Raw genomic sequence first — 24,164 nt, forward strand, 5'->3', positions numbered from 1 at the left:
CAGGGGATCAACACAGCATGAGCATACAGCTTTGAATGCAAACACAGCAGCCTCTCGTTTTGCAGGAGGGAGACTCTGCAGAGAAATCTGCTGCATCTACGTCAGAAAAGGAAAATTATACTCCTGGTGACTCATATTCAGTGACATTTAACAAAGGCCGGGGGGGGGGGGGGAGAAGAATAAAATCCTATCAGTACCTGCTTCCTTCTTCCGGGTGAAATTCAAGAGCTGGCTTGATTTATCTCGCCTACAGCCTTGCAACTAGAGAGAGACCCCTTTCTCCCCTCCGTGCTTCCAGAGTTGGGGGTGAGGGGAAAGCCATGAGTGTTAAAGTGGTATAACAGTGCTTTAAACATATGATGTGAAGGTAGAAAGTGGGAAGGAGAAGAATAGGAGCGGAGGAATCTTAAAACAAACAAACAAACAAACAAACACCGAAGGAGACTTAAGTCACACCTGCAATTTACATTAAAGGCTGAGAGTTGTTAAGCGAACCCCTATTCCCCTCACAGAGCTACAATTCCAGAGTGATTTAACTGTCAACCCTCTTCCCAGGGAATTCTGGGGCTTGTCCCAGGTTGGGTGGGCCACAACAATTTAAAATACAACATTAAAACAAATTACAAGAATAGGGTGGGTCCTGAAAATATACCTCTCAAGTGTCAAATGCATTTGGAGAAAACTGCACAGTGAAGGTGCCAGGCGCATCCCAGTGGAGCAAGAGTTCCACAACTTTGGGGCAAAATGCCTGGGCCATCACCACCACCCAGCTTCACAGGAACTACCAAGAGGGCCCCCTCTGCCGATCTTAGCGCCTGAGAGGGTGAGAAGGGAGATATTTGGGTCAGCCACTGTGGGAACAGGTTGCTGGCCTAAGATGGGCCACTGGCCAGATCCAGCAAGCTCTTCCTATGTTCATCTCTGTCTTCTACATGGAATCTTAAGTACCTCTGAGCCCCAATTTATCCAGCACTTACTCCCGATATCCCTCAACCTAAACAGAAGAATCCGCCTTCCTCATTTTTATTTATTCTGTGATGCTCCGCTAGCTGCCTTCTATCCTCACACGCATCATAACTTTTCCTCCTCTGGGAAATTAATAAAAGCTGCAGCTGTGGAAGAAGAAAAGCGAGGCAGGCAGCCCGCTTCCCATTTCTATCTGGCCATGGAACTTTATAGGCTAATAAAAATAATTAGTTGCCATCAGGGCAGGAAATGAAGAGGCAGCCGGTCAATTCTTAACTTCATTTGGGCATGGCATGATGCAATCTAACACGGTCCCCCGAACACACTGGGAAATGAAGCTTGACATTTTCCCCACAAAGATCCAGGCTCTGGGCTGAAGGCAAAATGCCCCCTGCCCTAAATCCAAGAGGCAGCTGTACCCCCAAACCCAGAAACTGAGGCATGGCTCTGTTTTGCTGCTCTCTGCTGGAATACTCCCTTCCTTTATGAATTCCTTTGTTCCCCAACATTTTAGCTGTCAAGTGCACAAATATTCCATTTTATCTTTGGAAAGTTTTCTCGTGTGCCTTAGATATATGTGGGTCAGGTTCCAGGTTTCCAAGTAGCCTGGAAGTACTTTATTCATTTATTAATCATACTTATAGTGTGCCTTTACATAAAGGGCTCAAGTTGGCTGGCATATATGAATTCTTCCTTCCGTGTCCCCCCCCCCCAATAGATTCATAGAACAAACCTGAAGGGAAGGTTAGGCTCTGAGATAATGACTAACCCAAAGTCACACAGCGAGCTTCATGGGTAAATAAAGGGGGAAATTATCTTTCAGAAACCTTAGATTCGGCCAGGCTAATAGTTCATCAAGCCTCCTCCAAACTGCAGCATCTTCCCAGGCTCTCAGGAAGAGAAGGGTGTTTTCCAACACCAGATCCTTCAGATGGGAGAGGCCATGGATTGAACCTGGGTCCTTCTGCATGCAAAGCAAGTACTCTACCACTGAGCTGTGGAAGCCATGATAGAAGCATCCCATCCCTACTAGGCTTGGATGCTGAGCAAAGATCTGCCCAGCTCTACAGGTGAAACTCGGAAAATTAGAATATCGTTGAAAAGCGCATTTATTTCAGTAACGCAATTTAAAAGGTGAAACCAATATATGAGATAGATGCATGACATACAAAGCAAGATATGTCAAGCCTTTATTTGTTGTAATTGTAATTCTTTGTTGTTAGGCGGGTCAATTATAAATGGAATGTAATTAATGAAATGTAATAGCGATGTTTATTTTTTATTGTAAATTTGTTTTATTACTGTGGAATTTCCAAAAGAAAGCATTTGTAAAAAAGAAAAGAAAAAGAAAAAATAGTAAGTTGCATTACTGAAATAAATGCACTTTTAAACGATATTCTAATTTTCCAAGTTTCACCTGTATAAGAGAGTCAGACCTCCAAAGAGGCCACTCACTAACTGGCAGCCAAAATGGATTATTTGACATTTAACACTAAGGCAGTTTAACTTCACCAGGGAAAGATTAGATTTCTGATTTTATATTTGCTGTCATTCAGTTTCTCTCTCTCTCTCTCTCTCTCTCTCTCTCTCTCTCTCTCTCACACACACACACACACACACCCCTATACAGTGGTGCCTCGCTAGACGAATGCCCTGTTAGACGAATTTTCCGCTATACGAATAGGTTTTGCGATCGGAGGTTGCCTCGCAATACGAGGTTTTTTTCTATGGCCGCGGCTTCGTCTTGCGAAGCGTGGCCATAAAAACCTCTGATCACAAAACCTGCAGGGCATTCCTTTAGCAAAAGGGGAACGAGCTGAAGCACAGGAAGAAGGCAAAGGAAGATCAGCTGAAAGGAGGGTGCAACCGGCAGAGACCAGCGGAACACAAAGGCTGTAGCGCGGGGGAGAAGTGGATTATTCCCCCCTCCACTGGGGGGGGGGGGAAGCGGAGGATCCTCCGCTCCCCCCCCCACCGCCCGACACTGCGAGGATGGGACGAGGCTTCTCCAGCCTCGTCCGATCCCCGGGCACGGGGGGGGGAAGCGGAGGATCCTGCGCTTTCCCCCCCGCCCAACAGGGGCTTGCTAGGCCGCCCGACAGAGCCAAAGGCCGGATCTGCGGGCGGGGGGAGGGAAGAATGGAGGATCCGATGGTCCTCCGTTCTTCCCTCCCGCTGCCCGACAGATCCGGCAATCCTGGGATCTGTGCTTTCTGTCGGTGATGGGGGGGAGAGGAACGAATGGGAAGGGTTGCTTTCTTCCCGTTCGTTCCTCTCCCCTCACCGCAGACAGCAAGGAGAGCTGCGGGGCTGTTGCCGCCTGTCTCCCTGCCTTCCAGGGAGCCAAGCGAGCAAGCGCCACCACTGCAGCCAGTCCCCGGAGCCCATGGGAACGCATTAATTAACTTTTAATGCGTTCCTATGGGAAACGGTGCCTCTCAAGACGAAGTTTTCGTTGGACGAATTGACCGTCGGAACGAATTAATTTCGTCTAGCGAGGCACCACTGTACTGAAGTGGCCTTGGAAATCAAAAGATAGCCCATAGCTAACATGATGAAGAAGATCAAACCTATCCATTCTGAAGGAAATCAGCCCTGAGTGCTCCCTGGAAGGACAGATCGTGAAGCTGAGGCTCCAATACTTTGGCCACCTCATGAGAAGAGAAGAATCCTTGGAAAAGACCTTGATGTTGGGAAAGATTGAGGGCACTAGGAGAAGGGGACGACAGAGGACGAGATGGTTGGACAGTGTTCTCAAAGCTACAAACATGAGTCTTACCAAACTGCGGGAGGCAGTGGAAGACAGGAGTGCCTGGCGTGCTCTGGTCCATGGGGTCACGAAGAGTCGGACACGGCGAAACGACTAAACGACAACATCATGATGAAAGACTCTGGAAGTGTTTTCAACCCCTCCCCCTCCAACGTGCCAAAATAAAGAGCCAGGTAGATGTGCGTCAGCCTCCTAGTAGAAGCCCTTGGAGAGGGATAAAGACTCAAGGAGAGGTGAAGGATTTTCTGCTGAAGAGAGAATGCATCTGTGTTTGCCTATTTCCCTTCAGAGAAAGAAGCAGAGCAGTTGCTGGGCCGCCAACAAGGCCTACCACTGAGGGGCCCTTTAAAATTAATTATGCTCTAGGGCCACTATTTCCCATAATGCCCTGCAGTGCCACCATGCTGGGAACCATTATGGGAAATGAAAACGAAGGCTAGACTCAGCTGCTTGGTACTGCTCAAAGTGCTACCTCACTGCTGCTACCAAGTAAAACCAACAAATACAGTTCATTGACTGAAGAAACACATCAGAGGGGTCCTTGTTTACAGAACCTTCAAACCTGAAGCCACCCATGAAAGAAAGGTACGCTTCTCAGTGTTCGGAGCATAGGGTGTAAGATTTTAAAATCTACTTTGTAAAGGAGGTACTAAATGGCTTGATTTAATTATTTCTAACCTTCATAGCCTCGCATTCCTTGAGAAGCTCAATGAGAACTATACAGTGTTTCCTGGCAGCCCTGCTAAGTACGGTAGGGACCCACTTAGATTCAGCAAAGCTTCCACATTCGCTGCTTCAGGCCATGGTAGTTGAAGAGGATGCAAGCTATATATAAAAAATTGTTTCCTTTTTTTCTTTTGCATGTGGTGGAAATATCCATTTATTGTGAAAGCTATCAAATTACCCAAATTAGGACACAATGCTTTGCTTTGCTTTTATTATTGTGTTGCTCATTCAGTTTGCAAGGAGAAATATGAGCCAGCAATTTTAGTAATGCTGTTTCTAGACTTTGGAGATGTAAAAAAGTACTGTGACTCCTGAACAACTGAAACCACGTACTGCTTCCTCTCTGGCTTCTACTTCACCATAATTTTTCCCACATACTGTGAATCCCTTCCAGGGATTTTTCTCAACAGCTGGAAGCTCAGGGCAGTATCTAGGGGATCCATCCTGTCAGTGCAATGATTTCTGTTTTGCACAATAGGACTCCATCTTCCCCACGTCTCCTCCCTCTACTACTTCCCCAATCTAGTCCGGAGGGTTGGGGGAACCACAAGAACAAAATTAGGGGGTGAAGGGGGAAGAAGCCAAAACCCTTGCTCTGATGTTACTTAGTGTTAGTTTGGATACCACTCTTACTCTTTAAATGCAATAACCTAGGGTGGGTGTATTTGTTTTTTTTAGGGGGAAGCCAAATCTGTAAAGCAAAACTAAATCCTGCCCTTCTTTCTGTATCTGTGTAGAATTATGAACACCATATAGTAGGGATGGCTAACCTGTGACCCTCCAGGTGTTGCTGAACTACATGTCCCAGGTTAGCCACCCTTGCCCTACAGACCTCTACCAAAGACAGCAACTGCACCTTACCTAGGGCTGCTTGCCTCCAGCACAGCCAGTTATGCAGAGTACAGATGCTAAGTGGGCACTTTGCCAGATTATACTAGTGTCCACAAAAAAACAAGAATACGTGGGAAGCCCTTTCCCTAACATAACATAGATTAAGCCATGCTGGATCAGGCCAGCATCCTGCTCTCACAGTAGCCAACCAGGTACTTGTGAGAAACCCACAAGCAGAATCCAAGCACAAAAGCACTCTTCCCCTCCTGTAGTTTCCAGCCACTGGCATTCAGAAGCATTGTTGCCTCCAACCTTGGAGGCAGAGCATAGCCATCTTTGCTAGCAGCCATCATTTATAGCCTTATCCTTCATGAATTTGCCCACTTCTCTTTCATCTAGGTTGATGGCCATCACTGCCATGTGTGGGAGCAAGTTCCCTATCGCACCACGACTCTTAGAATTGTCTCCAGATCCAAAGAAAGGGGGGGGGAGTAATCTTGCAGTATCTCTGTAAGAAAAATATCTTGTCTTCTTTTGACATCTGCCAGGAATGGGGATGCCATGGCTTGTGGTCTTGGGTGTGTCAGGCATATTTGTTTTGCAAGCATTAAGTGGAAAACACTTAAAACCTCAGACCAGGAAGGGTGTCATGACCGTCACACTAGAGGCTCTGAAGCATTAAAACATTTTCGCAACCAGTGCATCACCAGAGATTATTGCAATGCCACTTGGGGCATGCAAGTGTCAGTGGCTGTGGGAGCAACCAAAGGACATGATTTTCATCCCTTTGGCTTTTCTGGGATGAGGAGGCATAGAAGTTACCAGGACATTTTGTTTGTTTACTTTTGCTTGCCCCATGAATAGAAACAACTGTGGTTGCACTGCTGGACTAGAACCAGGGAGATCAGGGCTATGTGCACATTAGTGGCTTAAAACAACAAGGTCGTTCCCCCCTGCTGCATTTCAAGTAGGCGTTTTTTTATGCTGCTGTACACACAAGAGAAGGTGTGGGCTTGTCTTCGCCTGATGTGCATAACCTGGTTTGCTTCCTGCACCAATAGCCCTTCCCCAATTCCTAGCCAATGAAGCTAGTCATCTGGGCATGTGCTGTCATCTGCCCAGCACTTTGACTGATGGGAGAGATACAACACTCACTGAGCAAAAAGGAAGTGGATGTCTGCTAGAAGGCACAATACTGAAGATACTCTCCATCCACAGCGAGGTGTGTTTTGCCTCCGGTGTGGCATGCATGACACAGGCCAGAGGCAGAACGGCCTTGGGATATGTGCAGGTTGCAAGATTCCAGAATAGCAGCAAACACTGGCAAAGGTGGAGGCACAGTCTCTCTCTCTCTCTCTCTCTCTCTCTCTCTCTCTCTCTCTCTCTCTCTCTCTCTCTCTCTCTCTGTGTGTGTGTGTGTGTGTGTGTGTTTTTCCCCCGGAATAGGAAGGAGCCTTATTTTTTCTGGCCATGGAAACAACGTTGAATGCAGAGCAAGGAAAGCAGGGCAGGAGAGCAAACAGACAGTAAACACTATACTTTAGGGATCTTGCACAACAACAGGCCAGGAAATGATATTTACGCAAGAGCAATCAGATAAGAGCAGCGGTTCTCATGAAAATATGAAGGACAGGTCTATTGACAGGAAGTAGCTGCAAGAGCTAAATAAAAACTTCCTGGTTAATACTAACTCCTGGGGAAAACCAACTGAAAGAAAGGATGGTCTACTGCAGGCACGTCCAACTCCCAAGAGACTGCGATCTACTCACATTATAAAAATACACCAGTGTGGTGTAGTGGTTAAGAGCTGTAGACTCCTAATCTGGGGAACGGGGTTCGTGTCTCCGCTCCTCCACATGCAGCTGCTGGGTGACCTTGGGCTAGTCACACTTCTCTGAAGTCTCTCAGCCCCACCCACCTCACAGGGTGTCTGTTGTGGGGGAGGAGGGGAAAGGAGATTGTTAGCCGCTTTGAGACTCCTTCGGGTAGTGATAAAGCGGGATATCAAATCCAAACTACTACTACTCCTCCTCTTCTTCTTCTTCTTCTTCTTCTTCTTCTTCTTCTTCTTCTTCTTCTTCTTCTTCTTCTTCCCATTGTCATTGCCAGGCAAATTTGTTGAGCTTTTTTTGGGGGGGGGATCTTGGGGGCACCTGACGGGCCAATCATCGGATACAAGAGACTGGATTAGATGGAACCAGCTTGGTCTGATCCAGCAGTGCTTTTCTGACTTGCAAATGTATGGCTTCATTTGTTCAGAAAACAGAAAAGTGTGAGTTGATAATCCTTCAGTTTGGGACTAGGCAACACCTTAAACACAGTGCCCTCCAGATGTTGCTTCATTGTGTGTCTTATATTTAACTTGCTCCCATCAGCTCCAACTCCCATCAGTCCAGCCAGAGTGGCCAGAAAGGGCACAACATTGGCTACCACTGGCCTAGAGGAGAACAAAGGGTGAAAGAGGACTGGTTTCCAGAAAGCACTCGCTGAAGAAATCGCCCTGGACATGCTGTCAGAGAAGCAGGAACCACATTGCACACGTGTGCGTAATCAATGAAAGCTCTGCATACCCAGGTGCACACGGTTCCAAGAGATAAGCTGCAACACCCTCAGAGAGGCATGCCAACTTATCTTTTATTGCTTAGATGTCACAAAGACACAGCAGTAAAAACGTGGCAGTAAATCATTCCTATCTCGGGACACCCTGCCAAATGCTTTCCATACAGATATTCCTGCCTGCCTCCATGTGATCGCCTAGCTACAGCAACTCATCAGCACAGTGGGTGGTATATTTCAAGCAAGTGAAATCCTTTGAACGCTTGTGCCTTCACATGGTGATTCCCAAGCTATGTACTGGAGCACAGAACTGGGTATAGAAAAAGAGTTGTCCTTGGGGGGGGGGACTCAATCCCTCGCTCTTCCATTATATATTTGTATTTGCACCCCATCTTTCCACCAAATGATTCTCTGAAACAGAGAGGGCCTGTCATCAGAATGCAAGAGCAGCTCTGCATGGCCAGTCCAGCATCCTGTTCTCACAGTGGCCGACCAGAAGCCTGTGAGAAGCCCTCTGCATTTGTGAATCTCACCAGCTGACACTCCAAATACATTCCACCCCTGACAGTGGAGGCAAAATACAGCCATTAGGGTTAGCAGCTGTTGATAGCCTTACTCCCCCATGATTTTTTTTACTCCTTCTTTAAAGTCGTGCAAGTTGCTGGCCATCAGTACACCTTGGAGGAGAGAATGTCAATGTGCTGCATGAAGCAGTACTTTCTTTTATCTTGTCTTGAATTTCCTAAGACTTGGCTTCATTGGATGTCCCTCTTCTCTCTGCCAACCAGCACCCCACCCCCCGGAGTTAACATACTGTACAAAAGAATTAGACTGAACAGAGACAGGTGAGTCTCACTGGTAAAGCAACAACTTCCTCCACCGTACTAAGGGCACAAGGCTAAGCTAGGAAAGCCAGAGAAAACTAGCTTACCTCACTCTGCCCAATGGTAGGGCTGGCACTGCAGCCAGCCCATGGAAAACCTCATAATCCCAGGCAAAGGACAGAGTGAGAGTGACATTAAGGCTTCTAGATGAATTCAGCTGAGAGGGGGATCCAGAAAGCACCACTGTTACCCAGAACACAGAGTGGCTAGGCTCACTTGTGCTACCAGAGTACTGCTACCCTGAACCCCAAGTTGCTAGGCTCATCTTTTGTTAAAGAAGCTTACTGAGAAAACAGGAAAGTGTACCATAAGACACTGAACTTGGAGTGAGCATAGTTTGTGATTTAAAATGCTGCCCCCCCCCCAAGTCTCGGGCAATAAACTAAAAAAAACCTATTAAGCAGGTTGAAGGCTACATCCCAAAGCTTTTCCTTTTCAAATTCAAAACCATTGCAAAATCTGTATATGAATAATTCACCCAGAATATAAAAGGATCTATCACTGTCTCTCTTACTGTTCCAAGAGTCGACATAGGAAGTCCCGTGTTACCTAAGAGTGCTTTGCAACATTTACTTGTGTGCTTTCAAATGACATGAATTATTAAGACTACAGCTGTCAAAATGACAGACCAACAGAGGGAACCTGGGGCATTCTCTCTATCACATCTCCCATTCACCTTGCTTGTTCGCTTCTAAATCAGGACCCACACCTGGCAGTCAACTCCTTACCCAGGCTACATGTTAGGCAATTTGTAAGAGCAAAAGAAGAGAGGACAGTAATTTAATCCAGCTGGGCAAACACATTTAAGTTCTGCATTGACTGATACAAGATGGGGAAGCTGTGGCCCTCCAGCTGTTGTTGGACTCCAGTGCCCATCAGCCTCAGGGAACATAACCAATGGCTAGGGATGATGGAAGCTGTAGTCCAGCAGCATCTGCAAGTCCACAGGTTCCCCATCCCTACTTTAAACCAAAGTCAAATCCTACCATTCTGTCCTCTCATCCTTCCTCTCTCCTTCAATAGCTTATTTTAAGCCAAGAAGTATAATATATTTATTTAGTGTGGTCAGGGGCTGTAATTAGCAATATGCAAAAGAGGCTGGGATAGCACCCAACTGATTAGCAAGGTGTGAAATAAACAGAAGAATCTCCAACAGTGCCAAACATCATGAAGCAAACAAAGGAAAACACCTGTGTACATGTGATGAAAAGCAAGCATGTGCAGTTTTGAAATACATTACTTAGGGATCACCTAATCACACAGGACAAGTCCAAACAGTCCACCAGGAGGTATTATTTTTAAAGACGCGAAACAATTTATAGGAATAAGAGCGCATTCATTGTGTAAATAACCTACACCTGTGCAATAACCGCACACTCATGTCACCATCAACAATAAGGAACCAGCTATATCAGCTGCCTGGCCTGCAACTGTCCCATGCTGGCACATAGAAGCAGCTGTGTGCTTGATCCTGTAAGCACACCTCTGAGGCCAAAGCTTGTGTATTTTGGCTCTTGAGCCTATCCTGGTTCTGAGCTCTCCCGCAGGTGTAACGAACAAGAGGGGAATCAATCAAAATATGAGTTGCAAATTTATCATCAAAAGACACAGGTGGCAATGCATCTCTAAAAACCAGAAACATCAGTTGTGTCCAGAGCGGATGCAGACCACAGCACATTATAGTCTGCCAGGAGGCCCCTCCAGAAGTCCTTTTTATTGTGCATTCATGACAATTTGTGTTCATTAGGGTATTGGGGCAGCTATACACAATCCCACTTTCAGTATAATTTACGCCTCCAAAGGTTTCAGTGAGGACATACTGCTTCGTTTCCAATCAGTACATATCTTGTAACTTCCTGCTGAAATCCTGGAACCATGCCACAAATGTTCCACATTTGTTTTTGTTTTTGTCCCGCTTTTGTTATTCTACAGCGCAAGTGTGCCCCTCCGCAGGGCAACGATGTGTTAACATTGGGGAAGCACTACCGAGTAACTAATAAAGCTGAATGATGTGTGTGTGGATGGTCCGCTATAAATCCACCACTAACTCACTATTGCAGAAGATACGTACTTGCAAATATCCAGAGCTGCCCATGCTCCATACATTGTCCACCACTGCCATATTCAAGCAGCTTCTCGTACAGGATAGACTCAAATCACTTACAGAACCGCAAGCTAGCAAGAAAATTTTATTTCATCATCTGCTTACTGCCTCAGGCAGGATCCCATGCAAAGATATTTTGAAAGAGCTTATCTAATGAAACAGCCAGGGACTTTTACTTCCCCCTGACTTTCAGTGACCTTAGTGAACAAACTGCAGCTTGGCATTCCAGACTGCCAGAAGAAACACAGGAAGCTGCCTTGTACTAAGTCAGACTGTCCATCCATCTAACTCAGTATGTACTGAATGGCAGTGGCTCTCCAAGGGATCCCCCTCCCCAGGCAGCCAGGAAATGGCCCTGGGACATTTTGGGTGCAAAGCAGATGCTCCAACAATGACCCATGAGCAAAACAGCATTAGCAACAACAGCAATAGCAACGGAGAATTAAGACTTAGGTAGAGCCTTCTAATTTGTGTTGGGTTTTGATGCTAAGGATGAAAGGTGCTGGACGAGTGGGCAGTTCTGGTGGCAGTTATGCTCTGTCTTCTCTTAATGATTTTCTTGGCTGTATGCTTCTATGCTAAGCTTGTTAGATAGTCCTAACATGGGCCAGTGTCACAATTTAAACAGTATTTCTAAAGGGAAAGAAAAGCAACAAAAACCACAGCAATGCAGTTATCTAGCATGCGCTATCCCAGTCCTGGAGCACACTGCCAAAGCCGCTGGCATCAAGTCCACGCTGTGCACCGGCTGTTAACACTGCCCTCCAGCGCCCCATGTGCTGCCCCAGTTTTCTCCAATCCTGCAACACACGCTCAGCTCAAGCTTAAATGATGAGAAGCTGCAGCAACGCATTCTGTAACCATTGGACAGTTCAGTTACTAGGCTAGCATCTGAACCAGTGGCAGCAGAGCAAAGAGAAAAAAAAATTTTAAGAGAAGGGTGATGCTATCCCAACAACCTCCCTCGTTTTAAAAAGCAAAGATGGAAATTTAATTAATTCATGCATCTTGGCCCTAGAGTTTAATATAATAATTGGCTAGATGGAAGATGCATAAGAGCTCGTCAAAATAGTCCCCCCACCCCTTCTCCTTGCAGTGAAAGAGAATTAAGCAGATGGAAAAGCTTTTGTCAGCTGCGCCGCCGTCACAGGACAGAGAAGGAAAACAACACACGCAGAAAGGGCACAGCACAGTACAGTTGGAAGGACGGCAAAGACAATCCTGGCAGCATCATTGCAAATTGCAGACCGTGTTAACAAGCTTAGCCAGTGCTCTAAGTATCATAATGCCATTATACAAATCTATGGTTAGACCGCACTTAGAATATACTGTGTCCAGCTCTGGTTGCCTCACCTCAAAAAGGGATATTGTAGATCTGGGGAAAGGTTCAGAAAAGGGGGGGGGAATGATCAAGGGGGGAAACAGAGAAACTCCCCTATGAGGAAAGGTTATAACTTTTGGAGCTTTTTAGTTTAGAGAAATGGCAAGTAAGGGTGGGGAGAGATGACAGAGGTGAACAAAATGATGCATGGTGCAGAGAAAGTTAATACGGTAGATAGAAGTTTCTTTTCCTCTCTCATAATTCTAGAACTCGGGGACATACAGTGGAGCTGAATGTTCCAAGATTCAGGAGAGACAACAGCGCACAGCTAAAATGTGTAATGTGCTCCTACAGGAGATAGTGATGGTCACCAACGTAGATGGGTGTAAAAGAGGATTGGACAAATCCTGTTCTATGATGGGCTTTTGGCCTGATGTAGCAGGACTCTTCTTAAATTGTTATGTTCCAAGCCCACCAGCATGGAATACTTGCGAGTAGCAAATAACTCCTCAGCAAGTCCTTCCATTGCTCACAGGCCCCAAGTGATGATTTGTACAGCTCAGAGCAAAGTCATATTGCAGCTATATCCTACACAATGATTCAGGTATAACAAGCATTTTAAAACAAAGGGGGAAAGGATGTAATGCATTGAAATTAATTAACTTTTTTATTTAAAAAACCCTACAAAATGAATCTGTAGCTTTATACAGAATTGATATTGTGTGTATCTCTCGCATTTAAATGCTTTCAGTTTTTGTCTCCATATCCATGTGTAAAAAAGGATATACTTAAAATGCATTAAATACATGGGCTTCCCATAGTTATCTGGTTGGACAATGCGAGAACAGGATGCTGGAACTAGATGGGCCTTTGGCCTGATCTAGCAGGGCTACACTTACCGTACATTTTTATTAGGGAAATGTGTATTATTTAACTCTTTACTCACATACTTCAACAATGCACTGTATGTCATTCCTGCAAAGCAGCTCTCTTTTGCAACCTCAAAGCATAGATAGCATACATACAAGAATTAGGACGGGAAATTTATGGCTGATAGCCTTCGAAATGCTGCTGGACTTCAACTTACATCAGGGGTTCAGTGAAATCCAGGAGGGCCAAAGAATTCCCCAGCCATTTGGTAAATGAGATACATCAAACCCATTCATTATGAGAACAGGAGAGACAAAACAGCATTCCTTCAGCGTGGTCCCCTGACCTTAATATCTCAAATTCCCTTCCTCCTCCTGCTGAGTAACATAAATAACAAAAGCAGAATAAGGCCTTGTTTGCTCACTGATATACTGCACTGTGTGTTTTACAACTTCCCCTTTCTTTCCTGATTGCTTTACAAATACATAAAAGTTGTTTTAAAGATGTTACTTAACTCTTTGTTTATATGGTGGGCAAGCATGCTAGCCCTTGAAATTCTCTCTCAGATTCAGAGCAGCTGATACTATTAAATCTGCACCCAGATGTGGAACTGGCACCATTACACATATACTGTATACTCATTGTACATTTGTAAAAAAATGATCTTTTAGTGTGGCAGCACTATCAAGCAGGCCCCTATACAGTACTGTTTTTGGCCCCTGCTAAAAACATTTTTGTTTAGGCAAGCCTACCTAGACATGTAGAATGTTGACGTGTTTTAATCTGGTTTTTAGATTACTGTTTAATTATTTCTGAATGTTTTAAATAGGTTTCTTTTCTTACCAATAATTTTATCATTTTATTATTTTTGTAAACCGCTGTGAGGTTTTATTACAATCAATTTCATGCTCGTGGTATTATCATCAGCCGCTTTGAGCTCAACATTTGCTGTTGGAAAAGCAGAACAAGAATATCAAATAAACCCACAACAGATGCTTAAAAAGGATTGGGCAGGAGGTAAATCACACCGGCAAAACAAAGGAAAAAAATATTTTTATTCCAACACCTAAGAAACTGTCTGCTTTATTGGGATATCTGAAGCACACAGTAAACAAGAAAGACCTGGAACCTGCAACAGCTGAGATCACTGCAGACAGACTAGTCACAGCAAGAAACTGGATATCAGATAAACCAGTTAACATTTTGCAATGGTATATATATATATATATATATATATATATATATATATATATATGTGTGTGTGTGTGTGTGTGTGTGTGTGTGAGAGAGAGAGAGAGAGATATGATATAGCATTGTCGCAACACTTATGCATTATAAAAGAGATATTGAAAGATGTGCACCAAAATAATTTATTGAAGAATGGAGTTTGTTAATTATGAGGAATATAAAATTCCAATACAATGTTCAACCTCCTACATTATTTTCACTCATATAATTTAACACTCTTCTCGTATAATTTGACATTCTGCTTAAAATATCACAGTAACCAAGGACACGGACACACACAGACACACACACACACCTGTATAATGTTCCTTAAACCATAATTGACTTTTTGTATATGGATAAAAGATTATGAAATTGTGGGTTGTATCCCTCCAACAGAAGACAGAGTCATCCATAGGAAAGTACAGATACCCTTGGGGAGTTGAAAAACAGGACATAAGAAGAGCTAGATCAGGCTCGTCAAACCCAACACTCTCTTATCATAGGGGCCAACAAGATGGCTATGGGGCACCTGCAAGCATGATGCAAGTGCAACAGAACTCTTTCCCACCTGTGATTCCCAGCAACTGGTAGCCAGCAGCACACTGCCTCTGACAGTGGAGGGAGAACATAGCCATTGTGGCTAGAAGCCACTGATAGGCTTGCCCTCCATGAATTTCTCTAATAAATACCTGTTGTTACTATTTTAACTTTTTGTTCATTTTAAACTGCTGTTGCGATTTTTTCTTGATAATTTTATTATTTTATCTTTTTGTAAACCGCTCTTGAGGTTTTTCTTCTACAACCAATTAGTGTATAAATGTTATGAAATAAAATAAAAATAACCCTCTTTTAAAGCCATACGAGTTGGTGGCACTCACTACCTCTTGTGGGAACGAATCCCATAGTTTGTAACCATGCGCTGAGTGAAGGAGGAACTGCTTTTGTCTGTTCTGAATCTTCCTTGGTTTTCCCTGAGTTCTAGTATTATGAGGGACAGAGAAAAACTTACCCATTTTCTGAGCACCATACATCATTTTTATACACCTCTATCGCGTCTCCTCTTACTCACTTTTTTTGCTGAACTAAAAGGCCCCCGGTAATCTTTCTTCATAGGGGAGCTGCTCTACCCCCATGATCATTTTGTATCTGTTCCCAACACCTGGCCTGCACAGGTGTGCCACCTCTGATCTCTGAACTGTAGAGCTCCCACTTTTAGCTGTACAGTTTAAAAGCTGCTGGCAAGAACAATTCACACCACACCTGCCTGACGTATTGTATTGGACTGTTGTTTCTTCAGCTTGTAAACGGCCTTGTGTATAGTAATATAGTAAGGCAACATACAAATTAAAAGGGAAATGAAATGAAATGTCCAATCCATTTAACTTCAACCTTTTCAGACCCAAGTTACACTTTTAAGTTTTAACCCAAACATGCCTAGGGGACCCATTTCTTAATCTCTTATCATATATTTGCATGGTGGTAGTGCTCCTGCTGTGAGTCACCTTGGATCAGGCCAAATCCCCCAAGCTGAAGAACAGTGGTCTTATCCATTTACACCGTTAGGACCTTCAGCATGTCATGTGCAACTAAATTCATTATGCATTGCATAAAGACACCTACTTTTTTGTCTGTCCTGAACATCAACTTAGCACCCCAAACCAAATCTGACACTAGCTCCTGAAATAAATGGAAGAAAGAATCGCCTGGCACTTTAAATATTGGAAATATTTCTCCTGGGCATGGAAGGAAATTATTCAGCTTCAACTCGGAGGCCTCTCAAAGGTCCCCACAGCCTTCCAACAGTTAAATGTGCTTCTTCCTATCCTATCAGGTCCCAGAATACTGCAGCCCCTTGGGTTTCACACTTGTAAATGATTTGGCTCAAGAACAAAAAAGCAGTGGTGGCAGGAGGCTCCTCCAGGCCTTTTCCCAAAGTACACTTCCTTCCAGATTTATAACCAGGACTTGACAGGGTGAATTGCGTTATCATTTTGATCTAACCTGGGCTTTTTGCTAAATTTGTGGGGAGAGTGCCAGCTGTTTTGTGATCAGAGAGGAACCTCAGAACACGCTGTCTCTTGGAAAATGCCACCTTGAAAAATGAAGCCAGTTGTCCAAGACGTGGCCAAGAGGATACTGGCCAAGGCTGGCTTGAAAAAAAAAGAAAGGAAGAAAGGAAGAAAAAAGCAAAAGCAAAGGGAACACTCAGGACCACAGGCACAGTAGAAGTACTGGCACAAGTCCCATTTGCAAGGTATTCATATTCCTAGCTTTAATTTAATGCCAGGATGGAGAACCTATGGTCCTCCAGGTTTCACTGGACTGGGACTCCCATCATTCCTGACATGCTGCCAGGGGCTTATCTGAAGGGCCACAGGTTCCCCCACCCCTACTCCAACCTAACCCCTATCTAATGGATCAATTTTAACGAAGGTGAAGTTGGACCCTTAGCTATTCTCTACAGTGAGCACCTGCTCCATCCCACTCCATAGTAAATGATGAATTCCCTTTGGCACCAGCTTAAAACCTTTCATTTGCCCAGACATCTTAAGTTATTGTATTTTTAGCTGGTAAGGTATTTTCGTTCCTCTCAGATTTATTATACTGCTGTTTAACACTTTCTGTTGTTTTAATTTTGCACTGGAGATGGCTCAGTTGGTTAAAGTGTGGTGCTGATGACACAAAGGTTGCAGGTTCAATCCCCATAAGGGACAGCTGCATATTCCTGCATTGCAGGAGGTTGTACCAGATGATCCTCGGAGTCCCTTCCAAATCTACAATTCTGTGGCTTCAGATTCTTATTGCCCTGAAATCTATTTTTGGATGAAGGTCCAGTTTATATATATTTAATATACACCTGCTCATCCAGCGGCGGAGAAAGCTGCTTGGGCGCCCAGGGCAGTGCGCCCAGGGGCGGGGCTGCAGGCCCCGCAGTGAGTGCCACCCGGCAATTTGTCACCCCCCCTCAGTGGTGACACCCAGGGCGGCCCGCACCAACCGCCCCCCTTCCTCCACTCATCCCGTTTTAAAGGTTTGCCTCCAACTGGCCTGAAGATTATAATCTTATGAAAAATTTCAATGATGCAGGGTCTACTTTTAAAAAGGGAGGAGAAGGAAGAGTCATGCAGGACTCATATGAAGGAACTAGATATAGGTACTGTAGTGGGGGTGTTCTGTGCTTTGCCTCAAGCATCAATGGGCGTTGGAAGCAAGAGATCATTAACAGAACCCAGAGGAGTAGATTAATGTTTGCGCTGATAGACTGCATCCATGTGAGCAAATACAATTGTACATACGGTAGTTGCCCCTACTCATGCAGTACAGTACACAAATCATGCTGCATCTATTCTAGACAGACCCAGTGAACAGTTCGGAAGAAAGGGCCTGATGTTGCGCTGTTGTATAAAGTGGGCAGGTGTTGACCTCTGAGCAGACTTTTCCTTGGAAGTTTATTTTCTTGTTTTTGAGTTTTCCAGAAGCACCTGATTGGCCACTGGGTAGAACAAGATGCTGGACTAAACAGGACTTTGGTCAGATCCAGCAAAGAACTTTTTATACCCCTATGTTCTACTGTAAAAACTTATATATGTTTTAAAATGTATTGTCTCAATGCAGGTATCAACCCCCCCCCCGCCTTTTTATACCTTGGCAAAAGAGCCCCCATTTCCCAGAAATCTGTAACTTCATGCTGTTTCATTTAAGAATACAAGAAGAGCCCTTCTGGATCAGGCTAAAGGACCATCATCCTGTTCTCACAGTGGCCAACCAGGTTCCCCAATGGAAACCCGCCCCCCTGAGTGCAATAGCAAGTCTCCCTGCTTGGGATTCCCAGCAACTGGCATTCAAAAGCAGGCTGCTTCTGAGAGTGCAAGTAATACATATCCATCATGACTAGCCATTGATAGCCTTATCCTCCAGAAATCTGTGTAATCCTCTTTTAAAGCCATCCAAGTTGGCAGCCATCACTGCCTCTTCTGGGAGCAAATTCCACAGTTTAATTACGTGCTGCATGACAAAGTACTTTTTGTCTATCCTGAATCTTCCAACTTTCAACTTGATCAGATGGCCCCAGGTTCTAGCACTAAGCAAGGGGGGGACACTTCTCTCTGACCATTTTCACTCATCCCATCTTACCTCGGCACTGTGCAGCAAAGCATCCTCTGCTCCATGAGACCATAGCCTACTGCAGGCATCCCCAAACTTCGGCCCTCCAGATGTTTTGGACTACAATTCCCATCATCCCTGACCACTGGTCCTGTTAGCTAGGAATCATGGGAGTTGTAGGCCAAAACATCTGGAGGGCCGCAGTTTGGGGATGCCTGGCCTACTGCAAAAGGACTTTTGCCCGGCTTTCTCTCTCCTCCAGGAAATATATTGCAAACAACATTTCTCTTCCCTTAGCAGGAATATCTTAGCCTCAGAACCATCCTGAAGCTTTTAATTAACTATTGTATAGAAACAGCACCTTGTTTGCCAAAGCTTTGCCAAAACTCAAAGAAAGTTTCTTCTTGCTTTGTTGTTTTTAAAATGGTTTTTCAAGGATCTTTCTACGCACCAGCTGTCACAACTGGGATCCCTCCCCACACTCCTTTCCCAAAAAACCTACTGCCTAGCCAAGGCAAACACCAGCCATAGCAGATAAAAGATCTTGCAAGGATCAAAGGCAATTTGCACCTATTAAGAGTAATCAGGAGTGAAAGGTGAAGAAGGGAACAAAGCCACAGTCAGCCAGTGGAAACCATTTTAATCCAAGAGACTTCACAGAAGGGAGTCATATTCCAGAATCGGTTGAACCTGAAATTCTATTGAATCAATGCTGAGGATATAGGCCAGGCACGTCCAACAGGTAGATCGTGATCTACCGGTAGATCACTGGACATCTGTAGTAGATCACTGGCTCCCCCCAAAGAAGCTCAACAACTATGGCTCCCCTTAAAAAAGCTCAACATTTTCACCCTGCAGCCCATCAAAACGGCACTTTCCTCCTCCCTGAAAAAAGCTCAACAACTTTGACCTGAACCCCAAAAAAGGGGGTAGATCATTGCCAGTTTTTAACTCTGTGAGTAGATCGCAGTCTCTTGGGAGTTGGCCACCCCTGATATCGGCCAATCACAATAAACAAAGCCTCCATGTTCAGAGGCAGCCTATCTCAAAAGTACTGAATGCTGAATCCAGGGAATCCAGGGAAATAAGGTACAGTACCTTAATGCTCCCCTAATGAGCTCTCCAGAGGCCTAACTGGCTTAACATAATAACAGCATAATAAGAGCTCTGCAGTTGGATCAGGCCACTGGCCCATCTAGACCACATCCTGTTCTCATAGTGGCCAGCCAGACGCCTAAGGAGGCCCACAAGCCAGAATAGCAATAATTCAACACCTGAAGCCAACGGTTTAAGCACCCCCAGACTATTTCTATGCCTGGAGAAGACTCACAATTATACACACAGAGAGAATAAGCATTTAGGGAGGCTTAGTAATAACTGGACTGTCTAGGGTGATAGCTACTGCAATTCAAAGTTCTCACAGCTCAGATAGACTGCTCCTGTTCAAGAATTAGTGTGCAGAAAACTTGCTGACAGAGGCTGTCTAATGTCACGCGCCTCCAATTCAACGCCCCCCATCCCCACCAATCGCCTCATGCCCTCAGACCTTTTACTTAGCAAGGATGAAGGCACAGGCTAGCTACACACCATACATTGCTTCCCCCAAGAATCCTGGGAACTGTAGTTTACCCCTCCAGCACCCTTAAACTACAGTGCCTACAATTCTTTGGGTGGGTGGAGACGTGCTTTACACATATAGTGCACACACAGCTGGCTAGTGAGAATCTGCAGTCATGCTATTATTATTATTATTATTAAAGGTAAAGGTAAAGGGACCCCTGACCATTAGGTCCAGTCGTGACCGACTCTGGGGTTGCGCGCTCATCTCGCATTATTGGCCGAGGGAGCCGGCGTATAGCTTCCAGGTCATGTGGCCAGCATGACAAAGCCGCTTCTGGCAAACCAGAGCAGCACATGGAAACGCCGTTTACCTTCCCGCTGTAGCGATTCCTATTTATCTACTTGCATTTTGGCGTGCTTTCAAACTGCTAGGTTAGCAGGAGCTGGGACCAAGCAACGGGAGCTCACCCCGTCACAGGGATTCGAACCGCCAACCTTCTGATCAGCAAGCCCTAGGCTCAGTGGTTTAACCACAGCGCCACCTGGGTCCCAATATTATTATTATTACGTATTATTATTATTAATTTATTATTTATACCCTGCCCATCTGGCTGGGTTTCCACCACCACTCTGGGTGGCTTCCAACAAAGATTAAAATACATTAAAATATCACAGATTTAAAACTTCCCTAAACAGGGCTGCCTTTATGTGTTTTCTAAATGTCAGGTAGTTGTTTATCTCCTTGACCTCCGATGGGAGGGCGTTCCACAGGGCAGGCGCCACTACCAAGAAGGCCCTCTGCCTGGTTCCCTGTAGCTTTGCTTCTCGCAGTGAGGGAACCGCCAGAAGGCCCTCGGCGCTGGATCTCAGTGTCCGGGCTAAACGATGGGGGTGGAGACACTCCTTCAGGTATACAAGACCGAGGCCGTTTAGGACTTTAAAGGTCAGCACCAACACTTTGAATTGTGCTCGGAAACGTACTGGGAGCCAATGTAGGTCTCTTAGGACCGGTGTTATGTAGTCTCAGCGGCCACTCCCAGCCACCAGTCTAGTTACCGCATTCTGGATTAATTGCAGTTTCCGGGTCACCTTCAAAGGTAGCCCCACGTAGACCGCATTGCAGTAGTCCAAGCGGGAGATAACTAGAGCATGCACCACTTTGGTGAGACAGTCTGCGGGCAGGTAGGGTCTCAACCTGTGTACCAGATGGAGCTGATAAACAGCTGCCCTGGACACAGAGTTGACCTGCGCCTCCATGGACAGCTGTGAGTCCAAAATGACTCCCAGGCTGTGCACCTGGTCCTTCAGGGGCACAGTGACCCCATTCAGGACCAGGGAGTACCCCACACCCGTCCGCCCCCTGTCCCCCCAAAACAGTACTTCTGTCTTGTCAGGATTCAACCTCAATCTGTTAGCCGCCATCCATCCTCCAACCGCCTCCAGGTACTCACACAGGGCCTTCACTGCCTTCACTGGTTCTGATTTGAAAGAGAGCTAGAGCTGGGTATCATCCGCATACTGATGAACACCCAGCCCAAACCCCCTGATGATCTCTCCCAGCGACTTCATATAGATGTTAAAAAGCATGGGGGAGAGGACAGAACCGTGAGGCACCCCACAAGTGAGAGCCCAGGGGTCTGAACACTCACACCCCACCACCACTTTCTGAACACGGCCCAGGAGGAAGGAGCGGAAGCACTGTATGACAGTCTACCAGCCGTATGATGCCTACCGGCCACATTAAGCCTGTCAGCAGGTGAATAGGATACCTGGCTTGTCTGCTGCCATCTTGAAAATTATACCAAGTGGAGAGGAAAGCAGTGTTTTAATAGCCGTCAGTGGATTTTACACATTTGTGCTGCCAGGGAACACCATTTGTTGTTGTTTAGTCGTTTAGTCGTGTCCGACTCTTCATGACCCCATGGACCATAGCACGCCAGGCACTCCTGTCTTCCACTGCCTCCCGCAGTTTGGTCAAACTCATGTTCGTATTTTACACGTTTGTGCTGCCAGGAAACACCATATCCCACCCTCAATTAGTTATGCCCCAAAATGACCCCTCAGGAGGGGGGTTCGGAGAAATCTTTTTAAAAGGAAAGGTCAGGGCTGATTCTGACTCAAGATTTCAATCAAACCTATTTAAAGAGGTAACCAAAGAAACATATTTGCTTTACCTGTATAGACCAAGAAAGCCAATACAGTGTTACAAACGCTTCAGGTTACAAACACTTCAGGTTACAAACTCCGCTTCCCCAGAAATAATAATAATAATAAATTTTTATTTATACCCCGCCCTCCCCAGTCAAAACCAGGCTCAGGGCAGCTAACACCAACAAAATCACAATAAGACATAAAAGAAAAGAAAACAATTAATTAAAATACAGATTAAAATACGATATTAAAATTTAAAATGCAGCCTCATTTTAAGCAGTCCATAAATCCAAACCATGAGGGAGGAAAACACAGGGGTCAGACTAAATCCAATCCAGGCGGAATAGCTCTGTCTTGCAGGCCCTGCGGAAAGATGACAAATCCCGCAGGGCCCTGGTCTCCTGTGAAAGAGCGTTCCACCAAGTTGGGGCCAATACTGAAAAGGCCCTGGCCCTAGTTGAGGCCAATCTAGCCACCTATGGTTCGGGATCTCCGGAATAGTACCTCAGGTTAAGAACTTTGCTTCAGGATGAGAACAGAAATCGTGCTCTGGCGGTGCAGCGGCAGCAGGAGGCCCCATTAGCTAAAGTGGTGCTTCAGGTGAAGAACAGTTTCAGGTTAAGAACGGACCTCCGGAACAAATTAAGTTCTTAACCAGAGGTACCACTGTATGGTGTGTCAAATCTCCACTTGGCTGTGAAGCTCATTGGGGGATCTTGGGTCAATCACCAACTCTCGGCCTAACCTACCTCACAGGACTGCCATGATACGGAGGGAGTGGGGAAGCCATCTATAATACCTTGAGCTCGCTGGAGGAAAGGTGAAATATAAACACAATCCACTATATATTTTGGAAAGTGGTTTGTCTGTCCCTTTGGTCTCTATAGGATTAGATGCCTCTGGGGATATCACCACCAAACTTGGTTGCAAGGGTTCCCAAGGTGGGGGAGGGGTTTTTGTTGACGTTTGGAAGCCAGGCGCCATTTTGAATCAAGACTTCACCCCATTTCTGGTGTGATGGATCCAAATTCACAAATGACACTACCCATTCCAAAAAACAAAACAAAAACACACACACAATATTTTTCAGTTTCTAAAAAATCTCGGGCAGCGCCAGTTATTCCCTGCTGTTAATAAATAATAAAAATAAATAAACTGCACTTACAGGGAATCTGAGGCACTCTTTACATGATTAGAAGCGCTCGCTTGCCCAGCCAGCTAGCCAATGCAATTTGAAGGGTTGGATCAATGGATCAAACAAATAAAAAACACAGCGATGGAATAAGATGCCTCAGACCACTGGTCCACCTAGCTCTGTACTGGCTACACTGCTGAGTGGCAGCGGCTCTACAGAATTTCACACAAGAAACAAGAACCTAAGAAGAGGCTGCTGGGTCAGGCCAAAGGCAAATCCAGGCCAGCATCCTCTTCTCCCAGGATATATCTGGAAAGCCCAACACTGGAGGAAGACAAACATACACCAGAGGGCTGACAGCCATCTCCAGAAACTAAGCAGAAGGGAATCCGTGGAACGCGTTACCAATAATGGATCTCGAACGGTAGGCAGGGGGGCTAGACTTTTCCAGAAGCGCGCCCCGCCTCTCTGTGGAGCCCCCAACCCCCAGGCCCTTCAGCTTTACCCACTCCCCTGTTTAAATCGTAGAGGGGACCACGACGCCTCTCACCTCTCTACTCCACGGTATGCAATCAAAGGCACTCTGCATATGCCCCGTAGTGGTCTGTACGCTGCAGCGCCCGATTTGCAAAGGGAGTTCTCCCAGCGCGAATCCCTGTATCAGTTTGCGCCCCACCCCCCAGAAAGTCGGTTGCGCCCACCTGCGCTTCACCTCCTGCTACAGCGCCCTCCGTGCGTCCGGCTGCTCGTCTTCTCCCTCCTCTTGCGAACTGAGCGAGCGGAAGGGCGCAGACTCGGAGCCGCGGCCGGGAAAGGAGGCGGCACAGTGGCTGCCACGTGAGAAGGTTCAGAGGAGGGGCCGGGGAAGCCTGTGCAGGAGGCGGGCGGGCAGCTCGGCAAAGGTTGCAGCCGCGCCACCGGGGGAGGTGAGCGGACTGCTGCAGTCCCTCCCGCGT

General features: G+C 45.7%; 1 protein-coding gene across 3 annotated transcripts in view; it reads right to left on the minus strand.

Annotated features, from left to right (window-relative positions):
* Positions 1–24,164, minus strand: part of KIAA0513 (KIAA0513 ortholog) — a 58,914-nt gene extending 34,750 nt beyond the window's left edge. Inside the window, exon 1 of one of the 3 annotated variants that reach the window (XM_035119005.3) lies at positions 23,910–24,164. The gene's annotated coding sequence lies outside the window, so the exon portion shown is untranslated. Of the gene's footprint in view, positions 1–23,758 lie in introns of all 3 variants that reach the window. The other 2 variants (XM_060276050.2, XM_060276051.2) reach the window with 2 other exon arrangements.

The sequence above is a fragment of the Zootoca vivipara genome, chromosome 6 (genome assembly GCF_965207765.1).
Source record: "Zootoca vivipara chromosome 6, rZooViv2.hap1.1, whole genome shotgun sequence".
Lineage (NCBI taxonomy): Eukaryota > Metazoa > Chordata > Lepidosauria > Squamata > Lacertidae > Zootoca > Zootoca vivipara.